The 20,619-nt window shown below is 42.9% G+C and overlaps 1 protein-coding gene across 3 annotated transcripts in view; it reads right to left on the bottom strand.

The window, feature by feature from the left end:
* The window catches only part of PDE1C (phosphodiesterase 1C), a 272,899-nt gene that overhangs the window by 198,067 nt on the left and 54,213 nt on the right, over positions 1 to 20,619 (bottom strand). The gene's annotated exons all lie outside the window — the stretch shown is intronic.

Genomic DNA, 20,619 nt, shown 5'->3' with positions numbered 1-20,619 from the left:
GCAGGAAGCTAAATACTTTGCTAGGGAGCTATTGATGGGTTTATTTGCTTTTTACTTATTTAATCTAGTGATGACTTTCCCCTTTGCCTGTTCTGAGCCAGGATTCACTAACAGCTGGTGACCAGGCAATTACGCTCAGTAAATAACCAAATACCAGGGGCCATCATTTGCATATCCACGTTAATCTGGTTTTCATGGCGCATCCTTTCATTCACTTATAATAAATAAATCCCACAAAGAAAACAGCAGATGGGAATGAAGGTTGCTGTGCTGCTTTAAAAGCAAAGCAATAGCCCAAGGAGCCTCAGGAGGGGTCCTGCCCCATCTACGGAAGAGAGCAGCAGCATCCCCTGCAAGCAGCACTGCTGCTTTCACCAACAGGCTCTGTGAAACAAGGTGCTCAGTGTAAGGGTGAAGAAATCAAGCCCCACATCAGTCTACTGCTGGGGCAGTTCCTGGGTGTGCATAGCCCACTGCAGTCAAAAGGAAAACAGCTTCCAACAGTGCAGAGAGGAAGCTTTGGATTTTGAGGCAAACTTTTTCCTCCTTTCCTGTCAGACCCTAGAGCCTGGTGAATGGCTGCACTTTGTGGTGCTCTTGACACATCACTGCTATTGCAAAAGCTGCAACAAATTCCTTTCGCTCTCTATTCAAGGAGAGTTTCACCCATCTCCAGGAGAAAATGGCAGCTCCAGTTTAAATCCAGCCTGCATTTTCTTTGTGCACTACTAAATGAATACAACTACCTCTCATATTGCTAGAATCACCACAGAAGGCATCTTTGGTGTAATTCCACTCAGTCTGGTTCACTTACTCTGTGGATGAATTTTGAGTCCTTGCATCTTACCAATCTTCCAAAAAGCCTTCACAGTCCATGTAATTCTGCACCCTCCTATGTTCCTACGTGTTTTTCTCACTGAAGTGGACAAACCACCCATTTTGTTTTCAAATCATGTTATCAAATGCCAGACACTGTCTGACCCAAGAACCTATCAACTGACCCAAGCTTTGCTCTCCATGAGACAAATCCTTTTAACAAATTGAACATTCAAATGCATTTCACAAAGACCATATATATATATATATCCATATATAATCCCCTCTGTTCTAAACAGGGCCCTCTGACTCGACCCACAGATACTCCTTGAGGTTGCTTAGAGTACAGTGCTGCTTCACCTTTGTACACTCAGAAGTATCTTTATGAATGATATTTCACAACATGCTATTGCATGTCCCCTTCAGTTAGCAAAACATCATTGATATGCTCCACATATCAGCATCTGCATTCCTAAAGTTGTCCTGCTCATGTGGAACTGATTTTAAGTCAAGATGTTATGCAGCCTACATCACAGCTGTTCCCTAATTAAATTGGAAACCATAAAATATGATGGAGAAAGTACTACCAGGTTGCTGAAGGTAAATATTCATAGACGAAATCTGTTCTTGAAAAACTATGGCATTTAGGGATCATAACTTCTAAAATTAATCAAAATCTTGGCTGATGTATCAACAAAAATTAATCTAAGTTTAAAAAAAAAAAAACACCCACACCACCACTTAAAAATAGTCTGCTTTAGCTCAAGCTCTGCTAAAATTACCTGAGGTAAAGGTGCCTAACTTGCATCATGTGCAAGAAATTCTATACATACACCTTGTTATACACTTTCTTAGTTACCTGCATTGCTTCTCAATATTCAATTCCCTTGTTCACGTACCATGCTCATGTGAAGCAACTTACTTCATTAGAGTTATTTTCATTACAGCTTTCTTTGAGTACCATCTCATTGTCCACATCAGCTGGTAAGCCCCTGGATATGCACAGGATTCCCACAGGTACCTGTACATCAGTCTCATTTGGTGCATTCAAGACAGATGCTGCATTCTCTAGCCACAGCACAAACACAGGACTACAACTTCAGTCATCCAGTGAATTTACTGTGTGAGAAGGGAGAAAAAGGATTTGCCTTCTGAAACTGGACAGTACTCTTTCCAAGAGCACGAACTGACACTTTGGCTGTTTCCAGAATCTGCAGCTAAGAGGACTCTTCTTTTGAGCTGAGTACTTGACAGTCCTTCTCCACTCATAGGTACTTGACAAATACAAGTGTATTGTCCCTCAGGGTGTGTTTTGGCTTCACTGGGGTTTTGGTTGGTTGGTTGTTTTCAGAAGAAATTATCAGAAAGCAGTAAATGCCAACATCTCTTCAAGTACTCTTGCATGGGTTTGCAATGTTTGTAGCCCTATCTCCAAAAGAAACACACGTGCATACAATTTAGTATTGAAACTACTTCAGATTGTACTGATGGCTTTTCTCCTTCCGAGACTCAGATTATAATTGCTGGAAGGAAGTTTTCTAGTCGTAAAGTTAGCTGAGCTATTGGAAAAGCCTGGTGTATGTTACTGTTATGCTGCCATCCACCAGCACAGAACTTACTGTCCTCTAATAACTATATATCTCAGATTATAAAATACATATGCATGTGTTTACAGAAAACAACTGGTTATTTATTTCCTAACTGAAGAAACGTATCTCAATGTGAGAAAACAAATATACCCCTACTTGCTCAATTGGGTGTAAGCTTCGCTGCAACACACCTTGCATTTTTAGTTTATTTCCAGAGGGGATGATAGATAACAGGAGTATTAGATACCAGTGCTGCTTTCACCTACCCAGAATGCTATTTCAAGTTATTACTCTGTGATTAATACAAAGCTTATACTGTGCTATGGCTTGAAAAGCTGACCATTTCTCACACTCTGCATAGTGTGAGGGTTTGTACATGAATAAGAGAAGAGTGAATCAACACGGGTAGATCAGGGAGTTGTCTACTTCACACATACAACAAAGTGCTAATAGGTTAATTTGCAACCTACTTTTATCCTTACATCTCTAGCACTGGTAAGCCATTTGGCTGAGATCCTTTAGCTCTGGACTTGCAACTGGTTTACCCTGCACTCAATATTTCCATCTTTAAACACAGACCTACTCAAAGCAAACAACTGATCTCAGTTTTAAAACATCTCCAAGTTCGATAGCAGCCCAGTTGTACATACAGCTCCAAAACATCCCTCGCTTATAAATCTACCAGTCTGATGCTGTTTTACATCACAGATTCTTCACTCTTTCACAAAGCACAATGTTCCTGATGTGGGTACGATGCAGAACGTGCCCATGTAAAATCCTTTACATGGCCAGGGAAGTTCAAAAGATGCTTTAGTGTGCCCGAGAATTCAGGTTGGATAGAAAAGCACACAAGTAGAAAACGCTGATTTAAAGGATAGCAAGGCACATCCTTTCATTGCCTGCATGGAAAACCCAAAGCAGGTATGTTATGGAGATCTGCTCCTCCACCCCACCATTGCCTCAAAGGACAAGGGGCAGATTTTTACACTGTTCGGGACAAATGCTTCCCTACTTGTGAATGTCTATCTATAAATTGCTATTATGTGTCTGAAATGACTGCATGCAGCTTCTGCATCATGCTAGAAGACAGAAACTCTCCTGCTGCCTTTCACCCCACCATTCTGCAACATCCAGGCCACCTCAGAGGTCTGCACATCCACATCAGTCCTCCTCTGGTAGACATTCCCACGGCAGAGGAATTCCACAAAGCCGTGGCATGAGAAGGATACCCACCAAAAAATGGTATATTTTCTCCTTGATAAACTCCCTCTGGACCCAGAAGTCCCAGTCTGCCCCTGCTCTGCAGCACATTGGGATACCCACCCATCAGTTACATCCTACATTTTCTCCATGTCTGTTTCTATTTGAGCCGCACTTGCAAATATCCACTGGGGAATACGGTAATCCCAAAACACTGCTGCCTCTGTGCTGCAAGGTTTTATCATTCATCAACATTAGCTGTGCATTAGTGCATTATAAACCACTGGCTTATTTTTACAGGAAGTAAAGAGAAATGAGGGAGTTTGTGTACTAACATTTTATCAGCCCTGGCTTTGACACACCATCCTGTCCTGTTACAGAACTGTGGTGTTGAAATAAGCTGTACAAAAATTACACATACTCTCTACTTCTAGTCCACTTTGCCCACAATCAAATCCCTTTTCAGAGATACAAGAAGACAAGCAATGTAGAAAGCACCTTGAAGTTTAACTTCCTTCTTTTCCAATAAACTATGTGAGTGGCTGCCTCTGGAAAAGGCTTGAGGACTTGCATCAACATGTAAGGATCCTCAAAATGAGGACAGCATTTTCGGCTGCTCTAACTGTCACTCTGCCCTGAAACTGAGACCTCCAGCACAGCAAAGATCTCCAACACTGAAAATCAGCAGTGAACAGCAATGAAGATGGTTTCCCACACAAAACAAACCTCAATCCTGCTTCTGAACAACTGCAGGTTATTTGCTTAGAGGAGAAGTTCTGTTCAGCTATCAATTCAGCAGCAGAACTGCCATCAAGTAAAAAGCCAACACAAAAGCATAACCTTGATGCAGCTAAGATAGACCTCTGTTGTCTCTAGGGGAACTAAGGTAGACGCTATAAATTAAGTCGATTTTAGCATCAGATTCTGTTATTCACTAAAGTCAGATAACAGGATCTGATTTCTCTTTTATCAAGCCTGACACACATCTACTCATTCCTAACTTAAAGTGGACAGAGTAAAATATGGTTTAAGCATGATATGTTCTCAAACTCCACTTACATTCTTATGAGAAGAGGATTTCTGCCACTCCTGACATACCTGTTTCCCCTCTGTATTTAATCTAAAAGCAGCATTTATTGAAATGATCACAGATTACACACTGGCATTTGGCAGCCTTTGTTAAAAACTACCACAGCCTCATCACAGCTCTCTATTGCCATCTCCCCATTGCTGGAGCTAAATACAGCCAGGGTAGCAAAGCAGCCACATCATTTAATGTTCATTCAGAGGTAGAAATGCAGATGGATTTGTCAGGTTTTGTCCATTACTTTGTACTTACTTGGTCTGAATATTTAACCTGCATACTGTGCATTTTGGTAGGTGGAATAAGAACCATTCATCTAAATCGGAATGATTCATCACAGGAACATTTTTCTCTCCTGCACCTCACAGAATATTAAATTCTCCTGGATCACCTTATTAGTGCACATCTGTTAATAGCAGAGTCCAAAAACTCCTCACTCCCCCATTAATACTGCTCAGCCAAGCATCCCATGACTGCAAGGTCTCAGAATGGCTATGGAAGCTTTCTGTTGCAGGAACTGAAAACCCTGAACGACACTTGCACGAGGCCAACAAGATAGCCTGAAGTTTCTTACAGAAAAAAGCACTAACTGGTTCAAACCATAGAATCAGAGCACGGTTTGAGCTGGAAGGGACCTTAAAGCTCATCCAGTTCCAACCCCTTACACCACAGGCAAGGACACCTTCCACTAGAGCAGGTTGCACCAAGCCCCATCCAACCTGGCCTTGAACACTGCCAGGGATGGGGCAGCCACAGCTTCTCTGGGCACCCTGTGCAAGTGCAAAAAAACACATACAGCAAGTTGCTTGTATTTGTATTTCATTACTCAGATCCTGACATCTGAATAACTGGATGCTGAGCTGGAGGCTGGCTGTATTACGCCAGCCATACAATTCTCCCCAACAAGGCCCCTCTCTTGCCCAAGAACAATAAACTCATATTGTTTAGGCTACAGCAAAACAATTTCCAAGCACTAGAATAAGAAAAGGTTTGGGTATTTAATTCTGAATAATAATAAAAAAATGCCATCCGTTAAATATAAACTGACAGGACCTAATTCTTTCTGTCTCAGTGTTGTTCACCAACCTTTCCTTTACTTTCTTTAATAATACCCATGATGAATTTTAGGAAGGGTTCAGCGTGGATTACTTGAAGGGTAGTGAGGGCTGTGTCCTGTGCCAGAAGCTTAAAAGAAAAGAGAACTGGGTCAAATGGAAAGAATCACAACTGCAAATCTGCAAGCACTTAAGTGATAAACAGCCCCTGTTTGATATCCTAATGTGGTGAGCAAAGCAATCACAGTGAACCTGCTCCTGCAGTGACAAGGGACAAATGAGAGGCCAAACATCAGTTGGATGTCGTGACAAGCCATCACTTCCGCACAAAGTACAATGGAAACAGGCTGAAGAAAGGGAAATACAGAGAATGGGTGTGGAAAGATGCCCCTCTGTGTTACTTCAGATATTCATCTATAGGAAGTGAAGGAAAAAAATGACAGATGTAGTTGTGATTTCCTGATGCTTCATGAGTGCCTGAACTGGCACAATAGCATCTTCCTCCACACAGGTGTGCCAGAAAGGGAACCTGCCCACCTCGGGTACTGAATTCAGTTTAAGAGGTGCAAGTACTAGGTTAATGAACTGATCTCTACTCACTGCTATTTTCATCGATAGAGAAGCTCAGAGCCACTGTGACTGAATTTATTTTAATCTACAGGCTTGCAGCCCCTTAGTCTCTCACTTCAGGTTATTCCTGATTTCACTCCTGAAGCAAACAACTGGAAAACAAAGAGATCCCTATCCCCATGGTTACTTGCAACTAATGATAAAAGGACGGTCACAGCACATGCTTTTAGGGTTTTATCTGCCATTTGACAACGCTTCCAGTTACTCACTGGTCAGATAAACACTAAAATTAGACACTGCATAGGTCTGGCTTCTCAAAGCTATCACTCCTCTGTCAATGGGCTCTCTTATCCACAGCTTTTGTAGAGCCATGGCAAAATAGTCACATGAAAGTGGAGCTGGGCATGACCTTCAGCATCAAGATCACCCATCTCCATGCTCAGAGCAGCAGGGAAGCCTGTGTCCCTTGGTGAGGAGCGAGGCTCTGCAAGCCAACAGAGATATGGGAACACACTGCCTCCTACCATGGATGCTACCCTGACACTGTCATCACTTTGCTGTAGCAGCACAGAATCGTAGAACAGTTTGGGTTGGAAGGGACCTTTCAAAGGTCATCTAGTCCAACACCCCCTCCCCTCAATAAGCAGGGACATCTTCAACTCTGTCAGGTTGCCCAAAACCTTACCCAGCCTGACCTTGAATGTCTTCAGGGGTGGCGCATCAAAAAAGGTAATGACAACAACAAAATATCTGAAACCAACTTCCTGTATTCTACATGAGAGGGAAAAGTATGTGCTTCCCTCCAAACTCTGCTGCTTCTCCCCGTTTTAACTTCATATTCAGCTGGTTTCTTTGCATCTGCTCAGATTTGAACATATGTCTGGTACCTCATGACAAATTTCACTGCTAGTTTCTAAAGCTTCTTCCAGCAGCTAAGCTTTGTCCCTCAATACATTTTCAGGCTTCCCACCTGGCTGAGTTGATGCAGTGTGTTCATAGGTGTTAACCTATGATACTGCCCCGAAAGCAGCAAGATTTCCACTTGGTGGTGCTAGAGAGGAAACAGACTTAAGGCTGTGACAGGCTACAATTCATCTTCTCCTGCCAGAGTGAAAAAAGCGGGTACTTGGTACCACACACCCTATTTTTCCAAGATATGCCACCTTTGTCAGGCTTCCTACAGAGAAAGCTCTTGAAGAGGGAAGACAATTGAAGCACGAGTTATCCTGGAGGGCCACCAGAATCTCTGAGCAAGACCCTAGTCTGACATTCAGGAAGTGGCCCAAGGCTCTCCCTGCCTGCACTTGAACACACACAGAACACCACCATCAGCTCTCACTCCTCATTTTCCTTTCCATGGCATTCCCATTTTTGCTGTCACAAATTAGGTATCGCAAGGAGAGTGTTGTAAGGAAGGTCCTTTGCAAAGCTGGTAAAGTAAGATTATGACAAACCACCAAACAGAGGTGTAAAAACCACAAAGCATATTCTGGAAACCATGCAGTGCTATCTTTCTATGCACTTTTTCATGTTGCTTGGCAGTGTGCATGTTCACAGTGCATCCAGAAATCCTGATGAAAATGTTTTAAAGTGGAAAGAACATCCGCTGTAGGAAAAAGTGCCAAAGAAATCTAAGAAATTCCCAATATTTACTTCTTTCCCCAGAAATACAACAAAATAATAATGATTTTCATTGCAATTTCATTCAACTGAAGTATATTTTCTACCTCATGAAATGGGAAACAAGCACAGCATTACCCTCAGTGTTAACATACTACTTTCAATTAGCTGTACCATTATATTAAGTTTAGCTAGGAGACATTCACAAGCATGCTTCCAAATATACAGTTGGGTTATTTAATTTCAGAGTCTGTGCTGCCTGGAAACTCCAGAGCCAGAACTTATTTTTTCTTAAAGAAGCTTTATTTTAAGGATATATGACCAAGACAAGTAAAGCTGAGAAGAAGGAATTTCAGGAAATGTACATAAATCCAATTTAGCAACCCTCTCTAATCTCTCCACTGGTTATATTGAGACTCTCTAGTCAAAGCCACTTCGCAGGCTAACCTGGCCATACGTCCACACTGCCTAGGCTGCAGCAGGGCCCCAGCCTTGGCTCAACAAGCAGTAAGGCTTTGAAAATATTAGGGGTTTGATGCAACTTCCCATTCTGTGCTCCTATGTAGTTTGGATGCATCTTCTGGATTCAAGCCACCTGAAGCATCACTAGTCAATGTACCCCTGGAAAATGGGTATAGCACCTTGTATTCACTGTAAACACTGTATTCATACGGCCAGGTCAGCATGATGCTATAACCAGAAATCTAGATTCAACAGTGCCACACAGCAACCAGTCATGATGTCATCTCAACACAGACACCAAACAAGGATGTTTATGGTCAGATAGCTGTCACTGGGCTTCACAAGACTAAACTAACACCTGGGACTTGAATGCTAAGAAGTCTGGGCCAGATAAAAGCCCTAAAACACGCAGAGATCTTGGACTTGAGCAGCAACACTAGCAGGAATGAATTGTTTATGGCAGGCATCCCAGCAAAATGGTTAAGTGCCCCACAAATGGACACTATCCTCCAGCAGATGCTACACAACAGGGATTCCATGACTTTCCCAGCCCAGCGCTTTCTCCAAGATGATCAAGCCAGATGGCTGTGGTTTCACACACCTGCATGCTTCAACAACCTAGTTGATTCTATGATACCATCATTCCAACAATTGATGGTGATGACAGCAACTGGAGACTGCTGCCAAGATAGGAAGGCCACACGGTAGTGTGAGTTTGGTGCAGACAGAGGAGGATGACCACCCTCTCCTACTGGCCTGGGCAGCCCATCCCAGACCTGGTGCTATTCCAAACTTCCTGTCAGCTCATTTAGCCCATATCTTAGCCCTGTAAATCCAATCCTACCAAAGGATGCTGGTGCCACTCCTCCAGAAACAGCCAAAAAACCCACACACAACAAAACTGGCATGGGAGCTAGACTCCTGCATGTGAGCCAGCTATCCACAGCCATGAGGAGGTCATCTCAACTCTTCTCACCTGCAACTCTGTCTGTCCTACAGCTGAACCCCTTCTGCCTTTCCTGTCTTGCTAGTAACATCACAGTGTAAATAATCCTCTCGTGGTCGCTAGAGAACAGCCAAGGAGGACACTGGGCAGAGTGACTTATAAAGGTGACAGTGAGGTGGTCCTGAGATCTGCATGGTTACAGAGAAGTCAGGTATGGCACAAGTGCTCATCAAGACCAGCAGGCAGACATCAGGTCATCAGGTACTGGGGCATAGCAAGTATCCTTCATGGCACTCAGCCCTTCTGCACTGGGAATGCCAAGCAGTGTGAACATGGATGCAGTTCTGTAGCCAGAGTATCAGCCATGGGGGCATAATCTGAAAACTGCACATAGCTGGCCCTTAAAAGGCATATATTGCACATAGCTGGCGTTTTATCTCAAGAGTTCAACAAAGCCAGTGGTCACATAGTAAGCCTGTTTCTTCCACCCTCCCCCAGAAAAGTATCTCTTATTCCAAAAAAGACAGAAATTATTGTTGTTAGAATCGTAGAATCAACTGGGTTGGAAAAGATCATTTGGTCTTTTAACTAAGGATAAACTTTTGACCAAGATGAACTTGATGATCTTAAAGGTTTTTTCCAACATAGCTGATTCTATGATTCTACAAGTTGCCCCAGCACTGCCATGTCACTAAGGGCCTTGTTTACATGGTTTGTGAACACCCCCAAGTACAATGATTCCACCACTGCCCTGGGCAGCCCTTTTGGGGAAGACATTGTTCCTGATCTCCAGTCTAAACCTCCCCTGGTGCAGCTTGAGGCCGTTTCCTCTTGTCCCATCCCTTGTCTGTGCTACCTCTCAAGTTTTGAGTGAAGCTAGCTTTTGTTTCTACCACCAGATTCCCTGAAGTTCCCACAGAAGTATGAAGACACTCAGAAGAGATCAGAGAACTGAGTGACTGATTACCTTTCTCTCTCTCTCTGAATTGCATTTAATTAGCTAATGTCATTCACTTTGCCACATCTCAGTTGCCTTAGGCATATACTGGTACAGCTCTGCTCAAGTCAGGTACCCCAGTAAATCTGCATGGATAAAACTGGCAGAGAATCTGGTCTCACACCTGAGGCAAAGCCTTGGCCAACAAACCAAACCAAAGCAGAGAAATTTAGATGCAATAGAAAGTATTTAACAGGTAGATCTCAATACAGTGTCTGGGGACAGATGAGTGTTGTTAAGATGACTTTATCCTGACAAAAGAGTTATAAACACTTTTGGCACATCAATAGACACAAATTCAGTAACTGAAAGGTTAATAAGAGAATTATTTGCTTTTCTGTCACTTTGTCTTATATCATGACATTAGGAAGTTTCCTGTGTAGTATGCTAGGCCAAGTTCTCAAGAAACCAACTTCAGTAGAGAGCACTGGTTAAAAATAGATGACACCTTAGTCTCTTATCTCTGTGAAGATAAATATTTAAGCAATATTTCGTATGACCTAGAGGAAAGCTCAGCAGGACCCTCAGAAATGCTCCTGCAGAAGCAATAAGCAGTAACCTCTGTTACCAGGCTTCAATCCAAGCCAGATCAAAGCGTTAAGCTGACCCTGGAAATGAACTCAGGATTTCTATGGCTACAAATCTCACTAAGACCCAACTCATGATGAACTCATGAGAAAGTTTTCACCAGTTCCTTATGGAAGTTGTCTCTGTCATATGCACTTGCCCTCCCTTTCAGAACAAACTTCTTCAGACAAATTTAAACTGCATTTGAGGATCTGTATTAGTATCTCATTACATGAGTTTCTTCTTTCCCATCATCTACATGAGCTGTGAACTCAGTGCCATTTTATTCTGGTGGCTGGGAGACGAAGCTTGCATTTTAATAAACTTCTCTATGGAAGACTCAATTCACAAAACGCTCAGTTTACGGAGGGGAAAAGAGTTAAAACATGTTATTCTGGTTTGTCTCCAGCAGAGATGGGGAAACTCCAGGGAAAAACCCCAGCTGTAAATCTGCACTGCAAACCTCTACTTCATACGGACGTCAGAGGGAGTTCCATGCAGCACATGTGTGCAGATGATGCAATAATCATCTGCAATGCAGATAACAGATCTGCAATGCATATCAGACACAAGGACTTTACTCACAGGTTGATAAATCAGCTTCACAGTTCCCACCACAGAATCACAGGAACGCTGAGGCTGGAGGGGACCTCTGGAGATCATCTAGTCCAATCCCCTTGCTCAAAGCTGTGTCAGCTACAGCAGGTTGCCCAGAACTGTGTCCAGTCGTGTTTTGAGCATCTCCAAGGATGGAGACTCCACATGTTCCCTGGACAGCATGTGCCAGTGTCTGACCTTCTTCACGGTTACAAAAATAATAGAATCCCAGACTGGTTTGTGTTGGAAGGGACATTAAAGCTCACCAGTTCCAATCCCCTGTCATGGGCAGGGACACCTTCCACTAGAGCAGGCTGCTCCAAGCCCTATCCAACCTGGCCTTGAACACTGCCAGAGGAGAGGCAGCCATCCAAGCTATTTCAGGTCGTGCCTTACCAACACCATCCTCAGATGCTCAGGAAGTGCCTTGGCTACGTTAGAATCAGCACAAAGCAGTGGAGAATAAATGTAAACTGTATGGATTCAAAGTCTGCAGACTGCACTGAGTTTTTGTGAAAGCCAGTGGGCATTCCTCAGCTGGGAATTTGCTGGATCTAGCCCAGGCCACTTTAAGCATATGATTTACCAGCATTACTCACAATTCACTCATGATTCAGCAAAACCACTCTGCCATGCTTACCAGATTAATAACATTAATCAAGAAATAAACATACTTTGTTGTACAACCACTGTTTTGAAATATCAAGCCACATACTTAGTATGAACGTGGTGAGACACTGGCACAGAGAAGCTGTGGCTGCCCCATCCCTGGCAGTGTTCAAGGCCAGGTTGGACAGGGCTTGGAACAAGCTGCTCTAGTGGAAGATGCCCCTGCCTGTGGTGCAGGGGGTTGGAACTGGATGAGCTTTAAGGTCCCTTCCAACCCAAACCAGTCTGGGATTCTGTGATACTCAACTGCAGTAAACCAGTATAATGCCACAGAAGTCAACTGAGGTTTACGTCAATTAACACCTTTGTCAGTTAACAGTTAACAACTTGGCCCACCTACACTACTCAACTCCAATTCTTTTACTCAAGTAAGGCTGACATTGCTGATAATGATGTTATGAGCAACTTTAAAACAATTTAGGAAGTGAAGCAAACCTCAAAAGGAGATACTGTGCCATAAGATTTGAAAACTCATGGCAGTCAGGTGAAGTTCCCGACAACTGGAAAAAGGGAAATATAACCCCTATTTTCAAGACGGGGAAAATGGATGACCCGGGGAATTACAGACCAGTCAGTCTCACCTCTGTGCCTGGCAAAATCTTGGAGCAGATTCTCCTGGAATCCATGCTAAGGCACATGAAAAACAACAAGGTGCTTGGTGACAGCCAGCATGGCTTCACTAAGGGGAAATCCTGCCTGACCAATCTGGTGGCCTTTTATAATGGGGCTACAGAAGTGATGGACAGCGGTAGAGCAGTTCATGTCATCTACCTGGATTTGTGTAAAGTGTTCAACACTGTCCTCCCACACGACATCCTTGTCTCTAAATTGGAGAGACATCAATTTGATGGATGGACCACTCAGTGGATAAAGAACTGGCTGGACGGCCCCACACAAAGAGTTGTGGTCAATGGCTCAATGTCCAGCTGGAGACCAGTAACGAGTGGTGTCCCTCAGGGATCGGTGTTGGGACCGGTCTTGTTTAACATCTTCATAGCTGACATGGACAGTGGGATTGAGTGTGCCCTCAGCAAGTTTGCCGATGACACCAAGCTGTGTGGTTCGGTTGATACGCTGGAGGGAAGGAATGCCATCCAGAGGGACCTTGACACGCTTGTGAGCTGGGCTGATGCCAACCTCATGAAGTTTAACCATGCCAAGTGCAAGGTCCTACACCTGGGTCAGAGCAATCCCAGGCACAGCTACAGGCTGGGCAGAGAAGAGATTCAGAGCAGCCCTGCGGAGAAGGACCTGGGGGTGCTGGTGATGAGAAAATGAACATGAGCCAGCAGTGTGCGCTTGCAGCCCAGAAAGCCAACTGCATCCTGGGCTGCATCAAAAGGGGTGTGACCAGCAGGTCGAAGGAGGTGATCCTGCCCCTTTATTCTGCTCTCGTGAGACCTGACTTGAAGTATTGTGTGCAGTTCTGGTGTCCTCAACATAAAAAGGACATGGAACTGTTGGAACAAGTCCAGAGGAGGGCCACGAGGACAAACAGGGGACTGGAGCACCTCCCATATGAAGATCGGCTGAGAAGGTTGGGGCTGTTCAGCCTGGAGAAGAGAAGGCTGTGTGGAGACCTCGTAGCAGCCTTCCAGTATCTGAAGGGGGCCTATAGGGATGCTGGGGAGGGACTCTTCATTAGGGACTGAAGTGATAGAACAAGGGGTAATGGGTTAAAACTTAAATAGGGGAAGTTTAGATTGGATATAAGGAGGAAATCCTTTCCTGTTAGGGTGGTGAGGCACTGGAATAGGTTGCCCAAGGAGGTTGTGAATGCTCCATCCCTGGCAGTGTTCAAGGCCAGGCTGGACGAGGCCTTGGGTGATATGGTTTAGAGCGAGGTGTCCCTGCCCATGGCAGGGGGGTTGGAACTTGATGATCTTAAGGTCCTTTCCAACCCTAACTATTTTATGATTCTATGATTCTAAGAGGAATCCAATTTTCTCAACATCTCCTCTTCAGAACGAACAACACTCTTTGGAATTAGGGCAGACTTAATTATAACTGCTACATGAAGCAGTAGGGTAACAAACATCTCTTAGATTCAGGAGTAGATACTAATGGTGACAATTATCTAACAAAAACCAATCTTGAGGCTCTATACTGGGAATAGAAACATCTTAGAAACTGCAAGTACAGATGCTCACACTGATTTAAACGTGGCTTGCACACATTATTTAGGAGAAAGGAAAACAAGCTTCTGATAGTTTCCCTTCTTACAATAAACACTCTTCAACAGCTGTTATTTAAATAAAAAGAAGAACTTCATGTCTGGTCTTTTTTTCAGCTGAGCTGAGAGAAAATTTGCTCTGACAAGGAACTTAAGAGCTCAAGTGGAAGAGAAGACAGATCAAAGGCACATATATAATAGAAGGAACCACAGGGCACAAGCAGGGTCCCAAAGCCCATATTTCTGGATCAATTTCCACAACTTCAACATGAAGTTCTTTCCACCAAAGAAGACAGGAGATTGCTTTTGCCAGTAAGAACAGCACTGGCAGAAAATTTATAGACTATAGGCCTGGTTTCAAAATAGCCTGGATCGATTTATAAAGTTTAGATCAATTTCTGAAGTTCAGCTGGAACCCAAGGAACACACGACAGTTTTAGCAGTCTTGCTGTGAACACTTTGGTAGATTCAGATCCAAAAATTACTGGAACTAAAAATAAACGTCCCAATCTGCAAACCACAGACACCGTGACTCTGACATCAGTGAGTGCCGACTACTCAGATGGATAGTGCGTGAACTTCCAAATGAGACCTTTCTATTACATAAAGGAGCTTTGAGAAATTGCCAGCAGGCAGCTTAACATGCATAAACCAGAGAAACATCAGCCATTAGCAAGTTCTGTGGGCAAGGGGTGTTGATGGTTGGCAGCAGCTTTACTAACCTAGATGTTGCTGTATATCTCCCAAGTCACTGGTAGGCCGGCCTGGGAGTTCTTGGCAAAAAGCATTACCAGCAAAATACAGTCATCAAAAAATCATTTTGCATGGGAAGGAAAACTGGCCAAAACTTTCACTGGAAACCAGAGTCAACAGACAGATACAGAAAGCAGGGGGTGCCAAATGGGGACACCAAGAACATGGAGCCTGGTGGTAACACCATACCCATGGGCGTCGACAATTTGATCCCTTGGGTGGGTGACAACTGTAACAGGTATGGGGAATTCCAGTGTATCCCAGGTAAATGGTACGCATAGATTCTTTCCTGGGTTTCATTAAATAAATAAATAAAGCATTCTTAAATTTCTAGTTCAATGCGTAAGTGGCCAGTATTTTCCCAAGACAGAATACAGTTCTCTGACTGTTGTACTCGATTAATTGGAGCTAAGCAGCCCTTTCTCTTCTTCCTTCAAAGCTCTTCACATTAAGAAGAAATGCAGGACACTAGTGAAGCTTAAGCTTTTATCCATCAAACTTAAAATTATTTGGGATAATTTCATAATTGCTGTTGTTGTTACTTCAAAATATCCATGAACTCTTACTTGCAGGTTTTGTGGTCCCAAAGCCAAACCAAAATTGTCCCTGACTGGACTGGATATAAAGGCTATTTTACCACATCCTTTAGGAAAACAGTATAACATGCCACTTTGGCTTCAACCAGCCATTTAAAAGTAGATGGAACTATACAAGAATTTCCCTTAAGTTCCTTTTTAATGTGTCTTGCTTATGCAAATTAAAGAACTCAAGATAAAGCTTCAACAACTGATTACTCAAGGACTTCCATCTTTCACTCATCACAGTCTCTGACTGCCAAGAGTAGAAAGCCACTATCCCATTTTATTATTGGTAATGAAATATATACTATGACAAGTCTTAATTTAATAACAGGATGAGCAACTTGCAGCCCAAGGGACATGCACAAACTGTCAGGACAATAGATCTGTTGCAGAGCCTGCATGCCCTCCACCCAGGTGCCCTTCAAGTATGGACCACAGCCTGGAGGAACTGGCCATGCAGCCACTAGCCCCTTTCCAGTGCTCTTTTGCCTGAAAACCCAGTTGCTCCTCCCCATTTGGTGACACTCCATGCGAGTCATTTCACATCAGGAAATCTCTGCACGTGCATAGGAAAAACACAATGGCTTTAACAGATTTTCTCTCTCCTGTCCATTCCTTCTGTGGGACCCTTTCTTATCCTACCATCTGTTTTCATTACGGAGGAAGTAATTACCTTTGATACAGCTATCATTCTGTTAAGATACTGATCAAGTTCAGCTATGTTTAAGAAGCTAATAGGAAGGCTGACTGAGAGGCAAACAGCAATTTCCTTGGGAAAAGGATAACCAGTTTTCCTTAGGAAAATTATGCCAATGGGAATTGCAAGGCATTCCAGTTTGGTATTAGCATGCAGAGACTATTAATCGCTCATGTGGAGATAACTAAACAGTGCATTATTAAACACTTCTTTACCAGGCAGACTATCTTTAAATACATCTATTTCGCTACATACAACCCTCTGCCCACATCCAGTTGCTTCTGTAAACCTTCAGGGAAGACAGGGCTGGCATCTTCAGTAAGCCAAGCAACCGATCACAGTCCCTGGAACAGGCTTGTCCACCCACGAGCGCTGCACAGACATCTGAGACTCACATGGCTGTACAGGTATACCATGTCTGGATTAAAAGCCATACCCACCCACTGTATGTGGTGGGGGCTAACACAGTCTGTGCCAAGAACTGGGCTGATCTGTATGCTTATAAAGACAGTACTGCAAGCCTTGCACAGCTGCAGAACAGGTGCTTAAAGGTCATTATGGCACAAGATTCAGGTGACATACATCAGGCAGAGAAGCATGGACAAGGACAGTCACTGGGCAGTCCTCAAAGCAGGACTTCTTTACTACCTGGATTTTGCTTATGCATGAATCTTCAGCTCAAGCTCATTCCCATTTGGGAAGTGGGTTTGCTCCCTGCCTTTCAGAGGCACGGCTCTGTTAAGGACACCCACAGTCCATGTGAATTTCTCAGCTTGGGTCTTTTGATGTGGCTGGTATTTTACAGAGACAGAATCACTGGGTTTGCCTGTCATTAATAATACATCTATCCTGTGATGAACAAGAACACTGTGATAGCCAAAAAAAGAAAAGCAAGAGAGAAGTCCACTTCTATTTCAACTGCCTGAAAAAACACCTTCCTACATGTGGGTATATTGCAGATAGAGAGAATCCAGCCTTTGAACTGTAACTGGCATAAATCTTTCTCCTCTGATCATCCCCCCTCTGACTCATGAATCTCCATCTACCAAGAAATGAGCACATAGCTCTCTCAAAGCACAGCATGCACCTAGAAAGGAGGCAAAATTAAAGGAGAGAAGAGAGACAAATTATGTGGGAGCCCATTTCCTTAATGAATGGAACACATTTCACTACTTATCCATTTCACTGAATATCAATAAATAACAGGAATAAGCAACAGACTTGAATAAAACATGGATGAATTTAAGTTTAATGCAAGTAAAGTGTCTTATAGTAAGTCTGGATTGAGAAAGATGTTGAAGAGGGTGGTTTTCAGAGACTGCTTACCTCCCCCTCTGACTTTCAGACATCACATATTAGCTTACGTAGCTACAGCTGAGCTTTGGTGCTGCTCAGAGAGCATCAACAGAGAGGAAGTGAAGGAGTCCTGCAGGTCCTGCATGTCTGTCATGTGGCTGCAGATGAGCTGTTGGGGCTTTTGCAATGACTTAGGTAAAGTAGGAGAAAAGGCAGCTCGTACCCCTTACTCCCACTGATGCCACCTTGACCCACACATGGTTGAGGCTCATGAGCTGACCCCCAGCACATGCTGCTGTGACTGAAGTTTTTGCATTTGGAGCACTGTAGTTTCACCTCTATGTTGTAGCCCAAGTGGCCAGTCATTGGCATGAGCAAGAGTTTACATCACACACAAGCAAACCAGAGATACAGGAAGATTAGCTGCCAGCGTGATTTAAAGCTCCCAAAGCAGAAAAGGAAAGCAAAGCAAACTGTCCTTGGAAAAACAAAGAAACTTTGCACCTGGCATAGGAAAAGCAGCTATTAAGGTAAGCAGAGGTGTTACCAGCCTCAAGCTAAAAGCTGGGAATATTTCAAAAGGTTTCAAAATAAGCCACCATGCAAATCTTGAGCTTAAAAACACTGTGACCTTGAAGGAACTGCCTTTCTGGTTCCCTGGCCCTGGACCAGGATGGAAGGTCTCAGATAAGCATCTCCATTCTTCCCTGAACATCTCAGTCACCTTGTACCATGGAATCCCACCTGACACAAGACCCAGTGCAGCCACTACATAGCATAAGCACAACCACAGTCATATAAACCAACGCAGTGTCCCAGGTCTTCAGAATAACATTCCATCTCTCCCATACATCAAAAACAAATGAGTCTAGAAGAAACCATAAAATCAGCGAGGTTGGAAAAGACCTTCAAGATCATGAAGTCCAACCATTACCCCAGGACTGGCACGTCTATTATATACATTGTATATACACAATACAAAAATTGTATGAGAAAAATAATTGTATAAAAAAATATAATAAGTGTATCAGAACACTTCTTAATTATGAAGAGATCATGCACTACACTTATTTGGGGTGCAGAGAAGGGGTTGGTGTCATTTGGCTGTTGCTTCACAACTTAAAGATGGATTACTATTGCAGGGAAAATATGTCTGAAATGACTGAAATAACCACATTCCTCCTTTTATGTTTAAATGTGTTTCAAGCTCATATCTCAATGCTGAACAAAACTGAACATTGATCTCTTCTTAATTTTCCAAGCTACAGAACAGCAAGTACTGCACAGTAGAAAACAAGAGCTAATACAAGAGGTGGCAACTGGGATTTCATGCTGCTCATGTGTATTCACATAAAAGGATATGCAATTAGAAGGAAGTGTGACTCATTTGACACTGGAGAGACATCTTTTTAACTATGCATGAAAGGGATCATATTGCCACACACTGCTCTAACAGCACCGAATCACAAGCAGTAAGGGACACGCTGAATTTTACAGTTCATAGCAGTCATGTTCAAAAACAAGGCCTGGTTCTTCTCTCTGCAAAATCAGTTCAAACAAGGCCAACACTGGCCCTCAAACCCTCTGAGGTTCAGCCACTCAGACACGCCAGTCTCACTCTGTCAAAGAATTAGGTGAAGGTCATGACCCACAAAAGACCCTGATGAATCAATCATGCAACCCATGGTACAAAAGATGCTACAGCCTCCTAAGCCCTAGTTAGCACCAAGACATCAACAAGACCCCAAACTGAGTAAGAACACTGCAGTGTTTTCATTTTCTGATGTCTTCAGACAGTAATTGCAATGTACTCTCCTATCTTCTGCTCCTCTGCATAGCTCAAACACACATGGGACTTCCTTTCTTTATAGAACTAGACAGTTTCAATTTACTCTGTAATGACAATTTGTTTGGATTTCCAGCTATAAAAGCCCCCACAAAATGCCACATCATACAGTAATGCATATACTGATGAAAAGGTTCAGTCATGTCTGTAAAGCCTTTTAAACTGCATTAACAAAACTATTTTGCTACATTACATTTTCCAACTCATCAGGCCTCATGCCACATACAAGAGCACTTCTTCCAAGACTCACCCCTATCCACATAATCAAATCATGCCATTTGGAACACTGTAATTTTTGTCATATATTTTGTCATATAAAATGGTTGAAATTATCTTGACTATATAATATATAATGTTATGAGAAATGAAAGCTGAAGAAGAGTTAGACTTCTTGAAATGGTAGATCTGAAATAGCAGAGACACAAAGTGTTCAAAAGCCATCAAATACCACAGGTCAGGTCATCATAAAAGAAGGATACAGGTTCTGAAACACTTGTGCTGAGTCATTTCAATGGAAACATTAAAAAATGAAAATGCACTATGGAATTACAAGATTTATTTACACAGACTGATGTAAACTCACTTTCTGGTTAATGTGTTTTTAAATGGCAAGCAGTATAAACAAAGTATCTTAAATTACTACCTAATATAATGACTTAAATAAGTACCTTCAAAATAATGATTATATGAAGACTGAAATAAGAATGACAGACTGAGGTACAAGTAAAAATCACTGTAGTCAGAGAGATTTATCCAAAGCAAACCCCATTTTACACTTGCACACATGTGCATTTAGTATAAAAGAAAACAGAGCATGGTTTTTCAAACAGAACAACAAAGCTCAAAACCACTTGGAAAAGAAATCAATTCTACCACTCTGCTATTGCTACGACATCAGCTTCCACATTATGGTCAAGGATCCACTGCATGCACACAGCTTCTCTTTTCCACCTCATTCTGAGAAAACTGTTTTCAGAAAACATGCCTCCAAGAAACATTTGACAACTGTACATCCATATGACTAATAAACAAGAAAAAAACCCAGCAAGAAATACATCACACACTTTACAACACCAGCAATCACTTGCAAGCCCCTGGCCA

The sequence above is a fragment of the Neopsephotus bourkii genome, unplaced genomic scaffold, assembly GCF_033783945.1.
Source record: "Neopsephotus bourkii isolate Nb327-2 ecotype Australia unplaced genomic scaffold, CSIRO-AGI_Nbou_v1 NB_1655, whole genome shotgun sequence".
Classification (NCBI taxonomy): Eukaryota; Metazoa; Chordata; class Aves; order Psittaciformes; family Psittacidae; genus Neopsephotus; species Neopsephotus bourkii.
The sequence above is the reverse complement of the archived record's forward strand: the minus strand, read 5'-3'. Positions and strand labels throughout refer to the sequence as shown.